Below are 18,483 nucleotides of genomic sequence, written 5' to 3'. Positions count from 1 at the left end.
CTAGTAGTAACGGTGTTACCCACTGGGGAAGTCATATGTGTCCTGATTGGCAGCGGGTGTTTCCTGTGCAGTATCCATGCTAGGAGCTTCCCTGATTTGTCATCCTCCCTATGCAAGCGCTGCCTATAATGTTTAAGTGTGTACTTGTCGGGCGATCCCAGATGCCCACTATTCGCCTGCGCACACACTGTCCCTCATCTGCAATTCCAGGTGGGTCAGTTCCTCTACCACTGCTAAAGCCAGTTCAGTCTCCTCGCTGCACAGCTCCACCTGCAACTGTTTACAAACCCCACATGTCAGTTCCATTCAGACTCCCCTCACCACTGCTTTCAAGGCCTCCCACTGTGTCTCTCTATGTGCTGTGGAGCCCCAAATGGTGTTCATGTAGTCTGTCAAGTTTGGCAACAGTTTCTCCCTCCCCTCCGGGTCTGTCAACATCTCCACTTGCATTCTCCATGACAGGACCCTTTGTGGGGGGCCACCCCACTGTACCTCACAGTGATCCGAGAGGAAGCATGCCATATGTGTTACTTCCATTTCCTCGATGCGCTGGAATCCAGTCATTAGTATTCTATCCAATCTACTAAATGTGTTGTGTTGTAGAATGACAAGTGTACGCCCTATGAGTTGTTTTTTTCCCCCGCAATATCCCTACAAGATCCTTGTTGTGCATGACCCCACTAAGTGCCACTGTCCAGAAGGGCTTTGTGCTTGTTCTTGGTGGTGTCTGATCAAGATTGCCAACTAGCACACAGTTACAAGTTAACCAGCCAGAGGCCCCACCTCTTGCATCACCAGGTCTTGCATGAACGTGAAAAATGTCAGGTCGTCAATGTCTGGTGCGTATGTGTTTAATAAAGTAAGTTTTTGGCCATCCAGGGTCCCTTGCAAGAAGACATATCTCCCTCCCAAATCTGCTTCCATATATGCCATTGAAAATGGCAATTCTGGGGCTAACCATTTTAAGGTGCCCGTAGCATAAGTAGAGTATGAAAAGTGAAAGATATTACCTCAGCCCTTTTTTGCTAACCTTGCAGCTCCTGCATTGTCCAAATGTGTCTTCTGGAGGCACGCAGTGCTAATCTTATGCCTTTTCAAGAAAGTGAGTGTTCTATATCTTTTGTTGTATGAACCTAATCCCCTGACATTCAATGTCAGGAATCTGTAAATACCTCCCATCTCTCGCTGTGTGTTTCAGTGTTGCCCCTTCTGTGTGCTTTGTCAATGCTCCGGTCTGCCCTTCAAGAAAACCCGTAACTACATAATGTAAACTAACCCCTAACCCACGGACAAACACAGCACAACCTGAAGTCTATCTATGTCCACCCACTGCATCCCAGTTCATCGAACAGGGACAAACCAATATATTCCTGTAGCCGGTCTCTGGGCCAGCTACCCACATATGCACACAGTGGCCCATTGTCCAGGTCACATTAAAGCATTCAATATCACAGAGCCCCCTTCAACTTACAGCTCATGCCCTCTGGATTCCAGGTCAAAGTATGTGAACACCCTCAGGCGTCCCTGGTCTATGGTATCCAGTACGAAGTCCAACAGGGCATCCAATGCCTCTCCCTGCATGCCAGCAGCGGGTGTCTATGTTCACCTCCAGTCTCTGGGTCTCCGCCCTTTGTGCTCTGTCAACAAAGAATTTAGACAAACCTTGTGGTTTCAACTCTGACCACACCCAGTCTTCCAGGAACAATTCCGCATTTGCACCCTCCACTTTCTCTGGGAATCCCAGCACATGGATATTACTCAGATGGGAGCGTGCCTCTGCAACCTCGATGTGGTGCTCCAATTCTCCCATGACCATGGACATCTAGGCATCAGATAATGCAAAGAATACTGCAGAGCAACACTTAGGGCCAGATGTAGCAAAGGTTTTTACCCATTCTGTGTCTATGGGAAAAAGTGTTCGTACATATGGCCCTTAGTCACTTGCCCACAGATTTGGGGAGTGGCCCAGAGGCTTCTCTTGGCTGCTTGAGCCCACCAGGATGCCTCTCTGACCCCTCTTGTAAGGTTCTTCACCAGGGTCAGCCGCACCTCGTATTGTTCACTGAGAGAGATATCATGCCTCCATTGTTGTTCTGCCCTCCAGTCAGTGCCTGCTGGTCAATGTGTGGGGCACTGGTCCCATGCAATGGCCTCCATGACAATCACCACTCTGGTCGGGCCCGCTGGTGTAACATGGGCAGCAGGGCTGGCAGCGGTGGACGTTCATCGAGCCCTCTAGTTGTTGATCTCCGGATTCAGGCTCATATTAGTGATCACTATCACTGATGTCCAGTAGGGAGTCACTAGGATCCAGCCCAACCAATTCCCGGCTTTGCACACTTGACCCATTGTTTCAGTTGCAAAATGGGTGGGGGGGACACACCAGGGGACCGATCAACTCCTGCACTACTTCTGCTGGTCCTCAAAAATCCCAGCAGGCCCGGCCAGGACCAGCCGCGGCACCACTAAGGACATGTGGCCTCCGTATTGCCCAGCGTTGCTTGTTCTGCAGTGCTCTATGCGTGCACCTAGAGTGATTTCTAGGGATCGGGGCAAAATGCTGCAGTGAGAGGGGCCACCGGTGGGAGCCAGGCACCACCCTCTCAGTATTCTGTGTTGCAGGTCCCCAGGGCCCTCCTCACTCGATACGGTAGTAAGGGGCCTTCCTGCGGGGCCATATCCACCTACTCCATCACCAGGAATCTGGCCTCACCGCTGGAGGCCGCCCGCTCCAGCGTCCCACCACGGGTCGCCCTCAGGCAGCAAGCACTTACTTCCCTCCCGGACAGGCCTTTCGATGACCCTCTGAGTCCGGTGGCCTCTCGGTGTGGGCACCACCGCTCATCGCGCCCACCAGCAGTCCAGCGAGGCCACTTGCTGCACTGCTCTGCACAAACCCCGACAAGGTTGCAAATGACAGCACTGTGTTTCTGGCTGTGGTGTAAAAAGTTTCAGAAAGAATGCCTCATCAGGTGTGTAGGAGTCCACAGTAGTCGTCGTTGAGGGCTGTAAGCAGTCTTTGTGCAGGATTGTGTAGGTTTTTAACGCAGGCTGGCTGGGAGCTCTTAGGGTCGTCCCATCAACCACGTTATTTGGCTACCCACCACCATCCCCCAAGCTGGTCTGCCTTACTTAAAATGACATCTTTTAAATATTAACATTACACAGTCAGCCGTGTGCATCAGGGGGTTGGGTGCAGGACCTGGCCTGCAGGTGGTTTGGGCACCGAGCCCTGCACACAACCAGCCTCTGTTAGGGGGGGGTGCTTGGCTGCGCACTGGGCGGGTCAGAGGTTTGAAGTGGGGGGGCGGGGTCACGGATGGTTGGATTCAGGGCCTGGCCAAAGTCCTTGGGTGGCATGGGCATGGCATTACATATGGTAATTAAATATTACTTTATGTTGAAAAAAAACTAGTAATACACTGACAAATCAAAGCTTAAAGTGAGGTTATAGTTAGGCATGGTATTAATATCTTACAATCATATAATACATCCACAGGTAGTTTGTCAACACAACAGTCCTCTTACCTGTTATGGTTTTAAATACCATTTAGGAAAACAAACACAAACAGTACCCCAATTTCAAACAAGAAACATCATGTTTTAACTAAGACAAACTATAGCATTAATCTTTAAAACCATAACGTTGTTACAACTCCTCTAAATTCTGTACTATTAACAGCACCAAACAAATCACAGTAAAAATCCAGATCAACATGCACATATGGTAAAAAAAAAAAGAAATTGTCCACCCAGCACAATTGGTAATGAACTGTAATTGTAAATTATATATATATATATATATATATACCGCTCACTACCCCTGACGAGGGGTTGTAGAGCTTTGCAGACACAAGCACGCTCCTCTAGAACCCAATGTTAGAGGTAAGAATGTAGCTTATTAGTAAAAGTGGTTTGGTTTGTTTGCTTGTGAATCAGTTCTGGCACATGCGTTAAATTTGGGTGTCTTGAGACCTCATGCATTTATTGTATTATTTTCAGAGGGAAAGATTGTTGGAAGTGGATTAGTCAAGGGAAGATGTAAGGTGTTACTGGGAGTGGTGAATATGTGTGCCTTTTAGTTGAATTAACTGATCAAGGACGGAAAGTTGGAAAGGACATTTGAGAGTCCACAGCAGTCAGAATGGTTTGGGATGAGTCAGAGAGTGGAGCAGGCAGAGTTTGAAAGAAAGAATTAGTAATTTTTTTAATTGCCCCCAGCACGTAAGTATAAATGAATATGCACATGTTTAGAGAGCATTTTTGTCGTTGCAAACAGCCCAATTTCCAGAGTTGGGCTGTTTTCAGCAGTAAAAGTGCTTTTCCAAATGTACGAACACCCAAACTGTGATTCTCTAGAATTGCAGTTTGGGTACAGAAATCGCTATTTAGAAGGGGCTTGCTTAGGGCGCTCCTTCCAAATAGAATTTCCAGAGTTATGTATCAAGGTTTTGCAACCGAAATGCGGTCACAGAACCTTGATATTTTACCACCAACTCAAAGTTGGCAGTAATGCACTCGCAAATTGGAATGTTTGTGAATGTTGGAAAAATATTTTTAAAGAGCAGGGAGTGGTCAATGCAGACTCTTAAAAAAAATGGAACTCCAAAGTTGTATTGTTTTAGTTTTAAATGCATCCCGCTCTCCTTTAATGAAAACGAGCTGTGTTTAAAAATAAATGTTTGCTTTATTCAAAAGCAATCACAGGCATGGTGGTCTGCTGACCCTAGTAGGCCACCATCCTTGTGATGGCAGCAATTCCGAATGGGTCACAAATTGCGACCTACCTCATCAATATTCATAAGGTAGGTAGATCCGTGACCTACTAGTAATCGCAAGTATGAAAGAAAATGTTTCATACATAAGGAACAGCAATTTCCAAATAGCGATTCAATAAAATCACTACTTGGAAATCGCTATTTCTTCTCTGAGTACATCTGGCCGATACTCACACATTTAAGTATATAGTGATATTTATACATACACACATAAGCCCATTATAGTTATTATATTTTACATACAAATCCAAACTATATATACACATACTCATATGTACCTACATGTAGTAATATTTACACGGTCATACATTCAAATTGTACACACACACATATATATACAGACTATGTTCAATTTTTTGTTGTCTATCATTTTTCATCTCCATTTATGTAACTCCTTATAAAAGGAATCACAATTCAATGCATATACAGGGAGTGCAGAATTATTAGGCAAATGAGTATTTTGACCACATCATCCTCTTTATGCATGTTGTCTTACTCCAAGCTGTATAGGCTCGAAAGCCTACTACCAATTAAGCATATTAGGTGATGTGCATCTCTGTAATGAGAAGGGGTGTGGTCTAATGACATCAACACCCTATATCAGGTGTGCATAATTATTAGGCAACTTCCTTTCGATTGGCAAAATGGGTCAAAAGAAGGACTTGACAGGCTCCGAAAAGTCAAACATAGTGAGATATCTTGCAGAGGGATGCAGCACTCTTAAAATTGCAAAGCTTCTGAAGCGTGATCATCGAACAATCAAGCGTTTCATTCAAAATAGTCAACAGGGTCGCAAGAAGCGTGTGGAAAAACCAAGGCGCAAAATAACTGCCCATGAACTGAGAAAAGTCAAGCGTGCAGCTGCCACGATGCCACTTGCCAACAGTTTGGCCATATTTCAGAGCTGCAACATCACTGGAGTGCCCAAAAGCACAAGGTGTGCAATACTCAGAGACATGGCCAAGGTAAGAAAGGCTGAAAGACGACCACCACTGAACAAGACACACAAGCTGAAACGTCAAGACTGGGCCAATAAATATCTCAAGACTGATTTTTCAAAGGTTTTATGGACTGATGAAATGAGAGTGAGTCTTGATGAGCCAGATGGATGGGCCCGTGGCTGGATTGGTAAAGGGCAGAGAGCTCCAGTCCGACTCAGACGCCAGCAAGGTGGAGGTGGAGTACTGGTTTGGGTTGGTATCATCAAAGATGAGCTTGTGGGGCCTTTTCGGGTTGAGGATGGAGTCAAACTCAACTCCCAGTCCTACTGCCAGTTCCTGGAAGACACCTTCTTCAAGCAGTGGTACAGGAAGAAGTCTGCATCCTTCAAGAAAAACATGATTTTCATGCAGGACAATGCTCCATCACACGCGTCCAAGTACTCCACAGCGTGGCTGGCAAGAAAGGGTATAAAAGAAGGAAATCTAATGACATGGCCTCCTTGTTCACCTGATCTGAACCCCATTGAGAACCTGTGGTCCATCATCAAATGTGAGATTTACAAGGAGGGAAAACAGTACACCTCTCTGAACAGTGTCTGGGAGGCTGTGGTTGCTGCTGCACGCAATGTTGATGGTGAACAGATCAAAACACTGACAGAATCCATGGATGGCAGGCTTTTGAGTGTCCTTGCAAAGAAAGGTGGCTATATTGGTCACTGATTTGTTTTTGTTTTGTTTTTGAATGTCAGAAATGTATATTTGTGAATGTTGAGATGTTATATTGGTTTCACTGGTAATAATAAATAATTGAAATGGGTATATATTTTTTTTTTGTTAAGTTGCCTAATAATTATGCACAGTAATAGTCACCTGCACACACAGATATCCCCCTAACATAGCTAAAACTAAAAACAAACTAAAAACTACTTCCAAAAATATTCAGCTTTGATATTAATGAGTTTTTTGGGTTCATTGAGAACATGGTTGTTGTTCAATAATAAAATTAATCCTCAAAAATACAACTTGCCTAATAATTCTGCACTCCCTGTAGAGTGAAGCATATAGACAACCTCATTTGCATACATATGTCATCATGGTAGAGTATATATATGGGGACAATAGATAATTTTATTTTAATATATTATTTTTTTAAAGTAAATAAATTGTTCTAGACTTACATCCACTGTCACATATTTACATACTGTGATATATATGTATTATCATAGAAAGAAGCATAAATTCATATTCACACAGTCTTCTACTTATAGGTTACCTATCTACTATGACATACATATATTATTTGTTCTTGTATACACACACACTTGCACTCTTTGTTTACCTGCTATCTAATGTGCGATCACTTGGGACACTAAACACCTTATGTTTTTTTTTTTCCTAATTATGTACCAGATTAAATACCTAACCTTAGGTTGGGTATTTTGCATCATGCGAGAGGATCCAAACTGATTGTGATGTGTTACATTTCTTTTGCTCAAAAGTTACCTCCATATTTTTTAAGTGAGTGAGACCGCAGTGATGCAATATATATATATATATATATATATATATATATATATAAAAAATCCAGATTCCTAGAGGCATATTGAGTTGCTCTGGTTGTTTGACACTATGCATTTTTAACAGGTACTATGACATTCTGAAGAACTTTGAGACCAAGAGTCTGGATTCCAACACTGATGTACCGAAGAGAGTGCACCAATGCAAGTATGAGACAATGACCCCAACATGGCCGACAACAATGAGGGGTGCCTCCCTATTCTACTTCGCTTGTTAGCAGCTCGTAGCAAGGTCAATTATTAGGCCTTAATCAACATATGCAAACCCATGTTCCAGTAGTTCAGCTTCTAATTTAGCTAGTCCAGAGGGGCACATCGAGATTCTAGCAATTTTCAGTAACCACAGGGATACCTTAGGAATCCGCTGCCTCTTACTCAGCTTAAATATTTACATGGAACTACTGGAAGTACAACATACAGCCAAGGAAACAAAATCTACCAATAGGCTGATTATATACAAGTCACACTTCAGGCTCCATCCCTCAAAGACATTCACTGTCTCAGAGATTGTCTCAATGTCAAGCACTTTTCTCAAGCTAAAACCAACCAACTGAATTCTTACTTATAGCTAACAACTCCAGAAAAGCTCAAAAACAACTCTACAGGCAAACAATAATGTAAATCTGTGTTTATCTCAGGAAAAAACAAACTATGGCCTACTTAATGTATGTGAGCAAAAGATGAGCTTGGGCTCTAACAACAATGAGTAGTGAGACCTATGGGTCAATGGTTTTATGGTGGAAGTCACCCAACTGGCACGTGAAATGTTACTTTCATATTCCAGGACTGTCACATGTCAATGTATTTTTTAATTACTTGGATAAAATGAACTGTCAACATGCTACTCACTTTTGTGAGCATGTGAACTTGTTCAGCTCTGCACTCATCTTCGTACAAAACAATGTGCAAAAACAAGCACTTTAAAAGCCAGTGGGCCTGGCCTGTAAAACTCAGGAACTAAGTTATTGGCTGTGACAATGCTTGTTTGCTTTTGTCACTGCTTATAGTTTATTTTTAATTCAACATACGAAAATAGCTGTAGCCGTTGGTCATCCCTGATTGGTTTATTAAGTACAACAACAAAAATTCCAAGATGGCTGCCGATGTGTTAGCACATAGACATACACATGTGCTCACATGGGATGACATAATGGAATATTTAGAATGGAACCAAAACCAAACCAAGAAAGTGAAAACAAAAAGCATTCCAAAATGTGTTGTCCAGGAATGCACATGCATGGACAACCTGTCTTGGGAAAAAGAAAAACAAAAATATATCAAGAGGCCGTCCGTGCATGCCCATGCATGCAGATTCGCTAGCGGCCATCATAGTTTTTTTTTTTTAGTCATACTTTAATATTCATTTACCAATCCAAGATGGTCAATGTCCATATTCAAGTAGGAAATTCAGAAATAAAGTATGTGCGGTATGCTGCATAAATGGACTGAAGCGACGAGTCCAATAGGACTGTACATCTGCTGGGCCCTTCTAAAATCAATTAAAAAAATAAAAAGTAGGTGTGGGATGGGAAGGAGGGAGAGTGCTGGATAAGTATGAGGAAGGGGCAGGAAGAGAGTGAGCTGGAGGCAGAGGCAGGGACGAGATGGAGGAAAGTAACAGACTCCCAGAGAGTGCTAAAAGTTAAATGAAACGGGAACCTGGCAAATAAAAAATAGTTCCCTTACGTCAACAGTGAAGGATACAACTCATCCAGTTTCTAGCAATGGACTATCAGAAATTCTACATGGGTAGGACAAAGACAAAAATAGGTAGGAAAGCTATTGATTTAATAAGGGGCAAGGAGCCAGGATAGATAAGAAATCCATCAAATTCTGAACACCAGTTGGCATAAAGCCAATTCTAAGTATAGAGTAAAATAAAATACAAATACAGTGTGATCTCCAACAAACAGCTAAAGTGGTGTCTTGTGAGTCTATTACCTCAAGCATTTAATTCCATAATAGGAATGTTCTATGTCTCCAAATTAGCCTATATCAATAGGTAGCCACACTCTCATATCACCAAAAGTTATATCCCTTCAATGTCAACATTACTTTAATGCAACATTTGTAAAGTTTTCAGAACACCACAAAGGGTATATTGTGTTACAGAAAAGTATATTAATACCTGCTTACAAATGAAGTGTGTGTGTGTGTGTGTATGGAACATAACGGATGAAATAAAAATATTACTACACAGCTCATGCAGTGATGAAAATTGGATTTGTTTACCTGTTTATTTTGTTGCAGCTAAACAAAAAGGTTGCTTAGTAACTGGAAATGCACAGCCGACTGAATGAATACCAACAAAGTTCAAATATTCTGGAGAGGAAATATTAAAAGAACATTTAGCACACACAGGCATTCTTTAAAAAATAAGACAAGATAACATATGTTTGAAAGGAAAAGCATAATAAATAATGATCAGCATCCTGCACAGAACCGTGAGCTTGACCCAACCAGAACACTTAGAATGCTGGCAGTAACTACTGTTTGCATACATTCTCAGAATAATGACAAGAACATGAAAAGGTGGTTGCTGTTAACTGTCCTTTTACTCCTGGCCTACCTAGAGCAGAACCAGCTACTCAACGCCTCCCAATCCAGCTTCTGCAGCAATCACAGCAATCACAGCACTGAGGCCATCCTGATTGCAGCCACATATGACATCCGTACCTCTCCTCGGCTAAGGAGAAACAGCGGCCCTGATCCTCTTCGTTTTCTCTGCAGCCTTCAGTACCGTATCCCACCACACGCTGATCAAAAGACTCCAACTCATCAGCATCCAAGGGGATGCACTTAGATGGATCACCTCCTACTGCACCGGAAGATCCTAGAGGATTCACCTACCTCCTTTCACCTCCAAACCAAAAGACATCACTTGCAGGGTCCCCCACACTTTTAATGCATATATGACCCCACTATCCAACATACTCAGATCCCACAGCCTCCACATAATCTCCTAAGCAGATGACACCCAACTCATCCTCTCGCTCACTGACGACCCCACTACCACCAAAATCAACTTCCACATATGCATGACAAGAGTCGCCGAATGGATGCAAGAAAACTGTCTGCAGCGAAACAAAGACAAGACTGAATTTCAAATATTCTGCAAGAGCAGCAACACTTGAAACAACTTCTGGTGGTCTTCAGAACTCGGACCCAAATCCACTCCCTCCGAACATGCCAGAAACCTCGAATCATCATTAACAGACTCACCATGGAATCACAGATTAACACTGTCTCCTCTGCCTGCTTCTTCATTCCGTGCATGCTACAGAAGATCTTAAAGTGGCTCCCCCCGCACACAAGATGCACCGTGACACTGGCCCTCATTACTAGTCGACTAGACTACAGCAATAACCTCCACATAGGAATCGCTTCACAACTCCTACAAAGACTTCAGACCATACAGAACACCGCAGCCAGACTCATCTCGGACCTTCCCTGATGATCCCACATCACACCACACACCTAAGGTAACTCTACTAGCTACCTGTGCACAAGAGGTGCATATTCAAGCTGCTGAACTACAAATACACATTCAACACAACCAAAAATCCACCTACATTGACCACCGCCTGATTTTCCACCAACCGTCAAGAAGCCTCCACTCTGCCTCCCTATCGCTTGCCCACACTCCACACATTCACTGAAGCAGAAGCGGAGGAAGTGCCTTCTCACACATAGCAGCAAAAACCAGGAACAGCCTACCCACGCATCTCCTCTCATCTGTAATTCCGTAGAGCCCAAAGACCTGGGTATTCGAATGAGCCTCTGAGACCTGCAAGCGCCTGGATACCTTCAAGGGTAAATAGTCATGCTTGTTTTATTGATTGACTCATAAACCATTGTCCATAGCACCAACTCAGAACTGTGGGACGGGCTATTGAAAGACATTACCATAATCTGAAGACAGCCATAACAACTCACTAAGGTTTAGGCAACCTACCCAGTCTCCGCACCATTTCCTTTGCAGCTGTGCCCAATTCTCTGCTCATGACCTAAAGGGCCCAAAAGATTTTCTCCACAGGGTTGGACTATACCGAAGGTTGGTACTTTTATCTGTTAGGGCATACTAACCACTACATATCCCTTTTGTGTGTGATGTAGGTTATCTGGTCCTGAAGAAGCGCCTCGGATCCAGCTGGACCATGAAGCACAAAACATGTTGACCCTACATTAATCACTCCACTAGGCCAACTGGGCACCTTGAGCCCCCTCAGTGGCTCTCTGTTTTTAACCCTGCCAGGGGGCTTCAACTTTAGGTATTTCAGTACCCCCAAGACAGTTTTAATATTCCATTTCCCTTTTTTTGCTTTCCACTTTTTTTTTACCACCCTACACAGGCACACAACCTCACACACAGCATCGTACCATCATTACGGCATTACAAAAAAGATATCTGCCAAAGTCCCTCTTGGGGGACCGACAGGCATTGCATCGCTAGACGGACGAGGAGCCTTCCCAATGATGAAGCATGACATCCTCTAGGGTGTGTGAGGGCATAGCTTCTCAAGTGTGAGGATTCCCTCACAGGACTTACCCAGCTTCTTCTGTCCCCCTTCCTATTTTCTTTCATATAGAGGAACAGCACCTCCAATTGTTTTTCTATTGATATCTGGGAGCACAGGTGCTGGACCTACATTGGCTCCCCCTTCCTCTAATTGTATAAGGACATAAAGAACTGGTGTCAACTCTTTGGTAATGCTCTTTTACGTGGAGATTCTATCTAGCTGCAGGATCCTCACCTTTGAAATGTTCTCCAGGAATCATACTGGAGCCATAAACATTTCAGCAGTAGCCCTGCACGCTGATAGGTGGCACTGTACGACTCCATGCCCGCTCCATTGCACCCTAAAAATGATATGCAGAGCCTATACAGGCCCGACTCCCATGCAGGGGACATCAGTTGCTTTAGAGACTGTCCACCTTGGTGGTCCAGCCAGTTCCAGAGGTGCAGGGCCTCCTGGCAGAGAGCCAGTGACCCCTACCCTACCCTATATTATTTGTAGCACCACATGGAGGTGGTGTTGTCTGTGAGCACCTGCACCAGCCTCCCTTTGATGGATGGAAGGTGAGCTTTCAAGGCCAAGCAGATAGCTCTCCGCTCCAGAAGGCTGATGTGGAGCTGGGACTCTGCCAGAAACCTGAGGCCTCTGATCGCTACCTCTGCCGTATGACCACTGCATCAGTGACCACTGTCAGCTCTAATTGGGTAAAGGAGAGGGGGCTTCCACTGACCTAATCACGGTCCAGTAACCACCACTGCAGATTTTTGCAATCTCCTCCGCAAACTGGAAGTGGACGGAGAGGTCCCCTTAATATTGGGTCCATTGAGACATCAAATCCCACTGCAGAGACTGCATTTTCCACCAGACATGCTCAACCAGCAGGCTGTAGGAAGCAATTCGTAGTAGCAGCCTCAGGATCGACTTAACCAAAATCAAGGATCAAAGCTGAAAGATCTGGATCACAGCCTGAATGTTGTGGACTCTTTATCAGGGGAAAGGCACAAAACTGAACCGTGTCCAGAATGGCTCAGATGAAGGGGAGCGTCTGAGAAGGAGTCAGGCGTGACTTCCGCACGTTGATAGTGAACCCCAGGGATGATTGAAGGCTAGCCACAGTCTGGAGATGGTTGACAACTGCCTGCAGCAAACCCCCCTTCAACGGCCAGTCTTCGAGGTTGGGAAAGACGGCCACCCCGACCTCTGAAAATGTACTGCCACTACTGCTATCACTTTCATAAACACCTGAGGGGCACTTGTGAGACCAAAGTCGAGCACAGCAAACTGGAAATGCTCATGTTCCATCATGAACTGCAGGTAACACAGGTGGGCCTGCACGATGGGTATATGGAAATAGGCATCCTGCAGGTCCAAAGCTACCATCCAGTCTCCAGCATCCTGGGCAGACAAGATCTGGACCAATGTGAGCATTTTAAATTTCTCCTTTCGGAGGAAGGCATCAACAGAGTGTGGGTCTAAGATAGGCCCGAGGCCACTATCTTTTTTGGACACCATGAAGTAGCAGCTACGTCCTACTTCTGTCGCAGGCACTCTCTCAATAGCCCCTTTGGCCAAAAGGACATGCACTTTCTGCTGCAAAACAGTAAGATGGTTCTCCGTCAGTCATTGGGGCAAAGGTGAAAGGGGCAGAGGGACAGAAAGGGAGGGCATAGCCCTTCCAAACAATTTGCAGGATCCACCTGTCTGACATTATGGTCAGTCAACCTGGCAAGAATTGTCAGGTCCTGCTTCCCACCACGAATTGTCAGATCTCTCCTCGCACCAGGTGACCATGCTCTGCCAAAGGCATGCTTAAGGGGGGTGCAGGAGGGGATGCTGGGGTGTAGTGGACTGGGAGGCCCACTGACAGTAGTCGCAGGGGCTGTGGACACCACAGCTGGGAAACTGCTGGGCGCCCTGCTGGGGTTAGATTTGATGGTGGAATGGGAACCGTGAAAACCGCGTGAGGGCTAATGCAGCTAGCGAGGTGGAGCAGATGTGCTGAAGGAGTGTGCCGTAGCCTTGCTCTCCTTGGACCACTTGAGAGCAGAGTCTGTCTTGTCCCATAACAGGCAAGTCCCCATTGAACAGCATGCCCGAGGGATGACGGGACATCGCCTGAAAAAATGGTGGACCGCAACCAGGTCTGGGCACAGGGACCATGCAATTTTGATAACCAAATCATTACCTCAAAAGAACACCCACAACGCGATGAATCAGAGATAGTGTTAAAACTTAATTTCATAAGGCAATGTGTCCCCCGAGGTGAGGCACCTCCCAGCACAACAAAAATGCCAGAAAACAGTCAACTGAGTAAATCAATCTTTGAGATCTAAATCAGTGTAGTTTAGAAGATTTCTTACAGAAATGTAAAGGTGCAGTACAAGATAATTGCCATAATGGTTCTTCAGCAAAAAACAGCATTACAGAAAATGCAGAATCAAAAACAAATTGAGTCCCAATTGGGTAGCAAAATCAGTGGAGAAACGACAACATCCCTAGCAGGATCGATGTCTTCAGGAAAGTCTTCTGGCTCCCCCCCAAAATCAAGGGTTTTTATACATTTGTTTTGCATTTGAAATTAGTAAACATGCAGAATCATCATGTTATGACAAACTAGGTCACTTTCTCAAGCACAGTGTCATTAAGCGACATGGTGCTTTAACACATAAGCCAAATCTCACTACATGAATAATTATTCTGCCCACTATTTGCTAATGCCATCCGGAGATGGTAGAACAAACTAAATACATGAACAGCAAGCTACTATGAAAGAATAGGGTACAGTGAGATAGTGGTAAGACCTTGAAGTAATAGTTGCAGGTTTGTGACTGACCCAGGGAAGATTAATCGAAAACAGCATGAACAATGACAATGGAAATAAACAAATGCTAGTCACTGTGACTGCATGCGACAGATATAAACAGTGAGATATGCAGGGGGAAGACACAAGTGACATCCATTATGAAAACATGGCTGCCAGGCCCAAATTGAGGCCTAGTTAACAAAGGTAAAAAAAACACATATATACACACACACAACATAGAAAACATGTTTTAAAAGCAACAGAAAACCTGCTTTAAAGGCAACAGTACTATAGCAGTGTATACCTGTTTAATCAAATGTCAGAATATACAAAAATAACGAAAAATAAATATTGTCCAGTATCAACTTTGTATATTTGTCATAATCTCAAAATTCATGAACATAATCCTCAATTTTCATCCAAGCCACACGTTCAAAGTTCATCAAGATAATCTTAGATCCTAGATAATCTAAAGCACATTATGGCCAGAATCTTGGAATTCATCAAGGTCATTCTTTATTATCCTCAAAGCCTTTGAGGATAATAAAGGATGACCTTGATGAATATACAAAGTTGATACTGGACAATATTTATTTTTCGTTATTTTTGTATATTCTTTCTGATTTATTCTGTGTAAATATATTTTTTGACCATTAGCTTTTCTATGCATTGGAAACTCATTATATGAAAAACTGTTGTTTATTTAAATTGGATTGTATTCAGATTAGGAGCCATATTATATCTATTATTATGAGCATGGCATATAAAAATTATTGTCTGTAGTTGTTTGCTTATATTGCTATTATTAATTTGTTTGTCCGGTGTTTCAAATTTGTATTCCCTTTTTTGTCTCTGTCTTATATGTCGGTCTCTCTGAGTTGCAGTTGAATTTGTTATTGTTCTCTATTGTAATTCAGATGATTGAGTTTCAGGTTTTGGTATGTGGGGGGAATTGTTTCTTTACATATGTGGAGTTGTTATTTTTTCTAGATTTCTTAGTGTATATTAATAAAATCATTTTTCTGTTTAGAATATGAATTGATATTGGATTAATACATATGTGAGATTCGGATGTGAGAGGGTTCTGTTTTACTCTTCTTGAAAATACTAATTTGCCAAATGTTTTAACACATTTTTACTCTCTATCTGGGGGAGTAGTTATTTGCATGTTGGGATCTGTCTTACCTGCGGACACTTGCACCACCAAACTTTCAGAGAAGGGGTACTGGGATATAAAAGCAGGATTGCCCAAGGCTGGGCGACGGCATTGCGTAATTTGGTGGTTGATTGGTAGACAAAAGCAAGGTTTGGCTTTTGCCCCAAAATAAGGTGTCTGTTAAGGCCTTGTTAAACAGCAGGGGGTGCTGAGAAGATGTTTGCCTTGGCTGAAGAACTTCTGTCAATAAGTTAGTCTTTAACTCCAAGGTAGAGAGATGAAGGTCAAGGAGTTCAGCCACTCCACACATTACCATGACGTAGGAAGCTGACTCCTCTGTGGCTGGTCCCGTTGTTGAGAAAAGGCACGTTTCTAGGGGGTATCAGGACCATTAGCCTCCTGTCAGTAATCACCCCAACTTTGGTAGGATTGAGCAAACTGATCACTTGCATCATAAACACTGTCGGAGTCCATGCCAGAAAGTGAATGTAGGGTGTGTTGTCTTCCTTGTGGAGGTGGTAAAGCAAGCGGAGGAAGCAGTGCCTCAGTTGACGTTAATTGACGATGTCTGGCTATGTCGAACCGGCGCAGTTTCAAAGTCGGACAGTACTATGAGAAGCTCCTTATCCAGTGTTGATGGATGCGGTACCGGAGTCAAAGTCCCAGGGACCAACATGGACTGCTGCACTGGAGTAGGGATCAGGACGGGGTCAGAAGCATTGTAACAAACTCAGAGAGTCAGCTGGTGCTGAGGGCTCACCTGTCAGCCATCTCCAGGTGGAGGGCCTCTTGGCTCCTTGGAGCCCGAAGACACCCCAGAGGTAGTCGGCATGGAGCCAAAGAGCCAGAGCAAGGCTGCATGGAACGCTTTGATCTGTAGCACAGTGGCTGACGTCCCTAGAAAGTCGGTTTGTGGCAGAATCAATTGCAGGATCAGCTCCGAAGTCGACCGACTCTGGGAAGAAGATCTAGACCTATGGCACTGCTCCCACTTGGGCGACTGCAAGTGGCAGAAGGGGGCAGAGTCCAGCTTTCATTTCCTATGTTTCTTTTTAGGCTTACTGGACGATCAGGATTGTGATGAAGACCGGCCTCACAAACAGCTTTAGAGACTCCTAGAGCGGCACCTGGACCAGGTATGAACCTTGAACCACAGCATGGAGCTGTCACGGCTAGAATTCTTCTTATACTTGGCGATGCAAGTTTACCCTCATGGTCCAGGATGGCCCTCAGGTTCACTGACATACAGTCACTGCAGGCCTTGGAGTCATGGCTCGACCCTAGATACCACAGTCACACAAGATGGGGATCTGCCACAGACATCTGCTTGTGACAGTCCCTACAGGGCTTAAAACCTGTCATTTTAGGAGGAGACATTCCTTGCACACCATTGGAAAGAAGGGAACGGACATTAGCATGTGAGAGTGGACTCTTATAGGCTCCGCACGTAATTTCCAGTGGCGAACGGCGTTGGTCCGGGGCCGCACAGCGTCACCTACCAGTATGCAGAGGTACTGATGAAACATTTCCCGATCCAGTCTGACACCTGGGAAATATTCAAACGGTAAGGAATCTGCAGCTGGAACCTCGATAATAAAGTATTAACTGACAGCAGCTGCTGAGCTTCTGCATCCCTGAGTCTTGTCCTGTAATAACACTCCACTGGACAATTACAATTGGAGTCTCAAAGCTTTAGTTGCTGCTACATGGCTTCTCAAGGTAGTCATTAGGCTTTCACATCACACTGATTTTCAACCAACTTGGCTTAGAAAATACATTAGCAAAAACTTACTTCAGTATTTCCGAAGATTTAAGATTAGACCTTTTCCGAACCCGGCTGCTCACAGTTGTTCACAACGAGAATGATTTAATACAGTATTAAAGCCCACTGCTTAGAGCTATAATGAGTGTTAAGGGCAGTGAGGCTTATTTGAACAGTTTACCCGCACAGGGTAGAACTAAATTTAAAAAGTATTTGTAATGCAATGGGTCTCGCGTTTGCTAGAGATAGAGCTAATAGCTTTGTGAATTCCTAACTGCACTTTTCTTGCCACATAAATTGAAAACGACAAGTAGAACAGTTGACATAAGCAAGTCAATTCAAAGCGCAAGAGTAATTGGCTTCCTCCGTGAATGTCTAGAAAGGCACGCAGCTGGGATGAAAGGCAAACCAAAACCGGAGGAGGGGCCATCATATGCTAGGACAGGAGGAAGCGTGAAGTAGTGTGATGGCCAACAAAAAGGTTCACTTAGTGAAATCACCAGGGAGGGAACTCAGCACACAAAGGCGGGACATCTCACAAAATGCACCAATAAAAATAAAGCATTTAGGACGAGCACAACAAACAATGAATAGCAGGAATGGGTGTGGTTAAAAGCTCACAGAGATTACAACAGGCCACAGCGCTTGCGCCCTCGACCCTAAAAAAGGAGAAGAAAAAAAGATTTCTAACGTTGGAGCTGAAATCTTAAACCAGCCATTATTGCCAGTGAGCACTCCATTTCCCACCACAAAGTCATCCTGGGGAATCTGCCAAAAAGGCAGCTTGATTGTCAATAAGATTGTGATTTTTTTGGCGACATCAATATGGCAGGGGAGAAACGTAGGAAAAATGCGCTGAGAAGGAAGTATTCCTAATGTCAACCATTATGTAATAAAAGGAAATGGAATTAGTGTTCTGCACGGCGCTGTCAGGGGCCGGCCACTACAC

The 18,483-nt window shown here is 44.1% G+C and overlaps 1 protein-coding gene across 6 annotated transcripts in view; it reads right to left on the bottom strand.

The window, feature by feature from the left end:
• Positions 1 to 18,483, bottom strand: part of BBS2 (Bardet-Biedl syndrome 2) — a 305,860-nt gene that overhangs the window by 192,232 nt on the left and 95,145 nt on the right. For all 6 annotated transcript variants that reach the window (XM_069215826.1, XM_069215824.1, XM_069215829.1 and 3 more), the window contains one exon: positions 9,529 to 9,618. The gene's annotated coding sequence lies outside the window, so the exon portion shown is untranslated. The remainder of the gene's footprint in view (positions 1 to 9,528; positions 9,619 to 18,483) is intronic.

This window comes from Pleurodeles waltl, chromosome 12 (assembly GCF_031143425.1).
Source record: "Pleurodeles waltl isolate 20211129_DDA chromosome 12, aPleWal1.hap1.20221129, whole genome shotgun sequence".
Lineage (NCBI taxonomy): Eukaryota > Metazoa > Chordata > Amphibia > Caudata > Salamandridae > Pleurodeles > Pleurodeles waltl.
The sequence above is the reverse complement of the archived record's forward strand: the minus strand, read 5'-3'. Positions and strand labels throughout refer to the sequence as shown.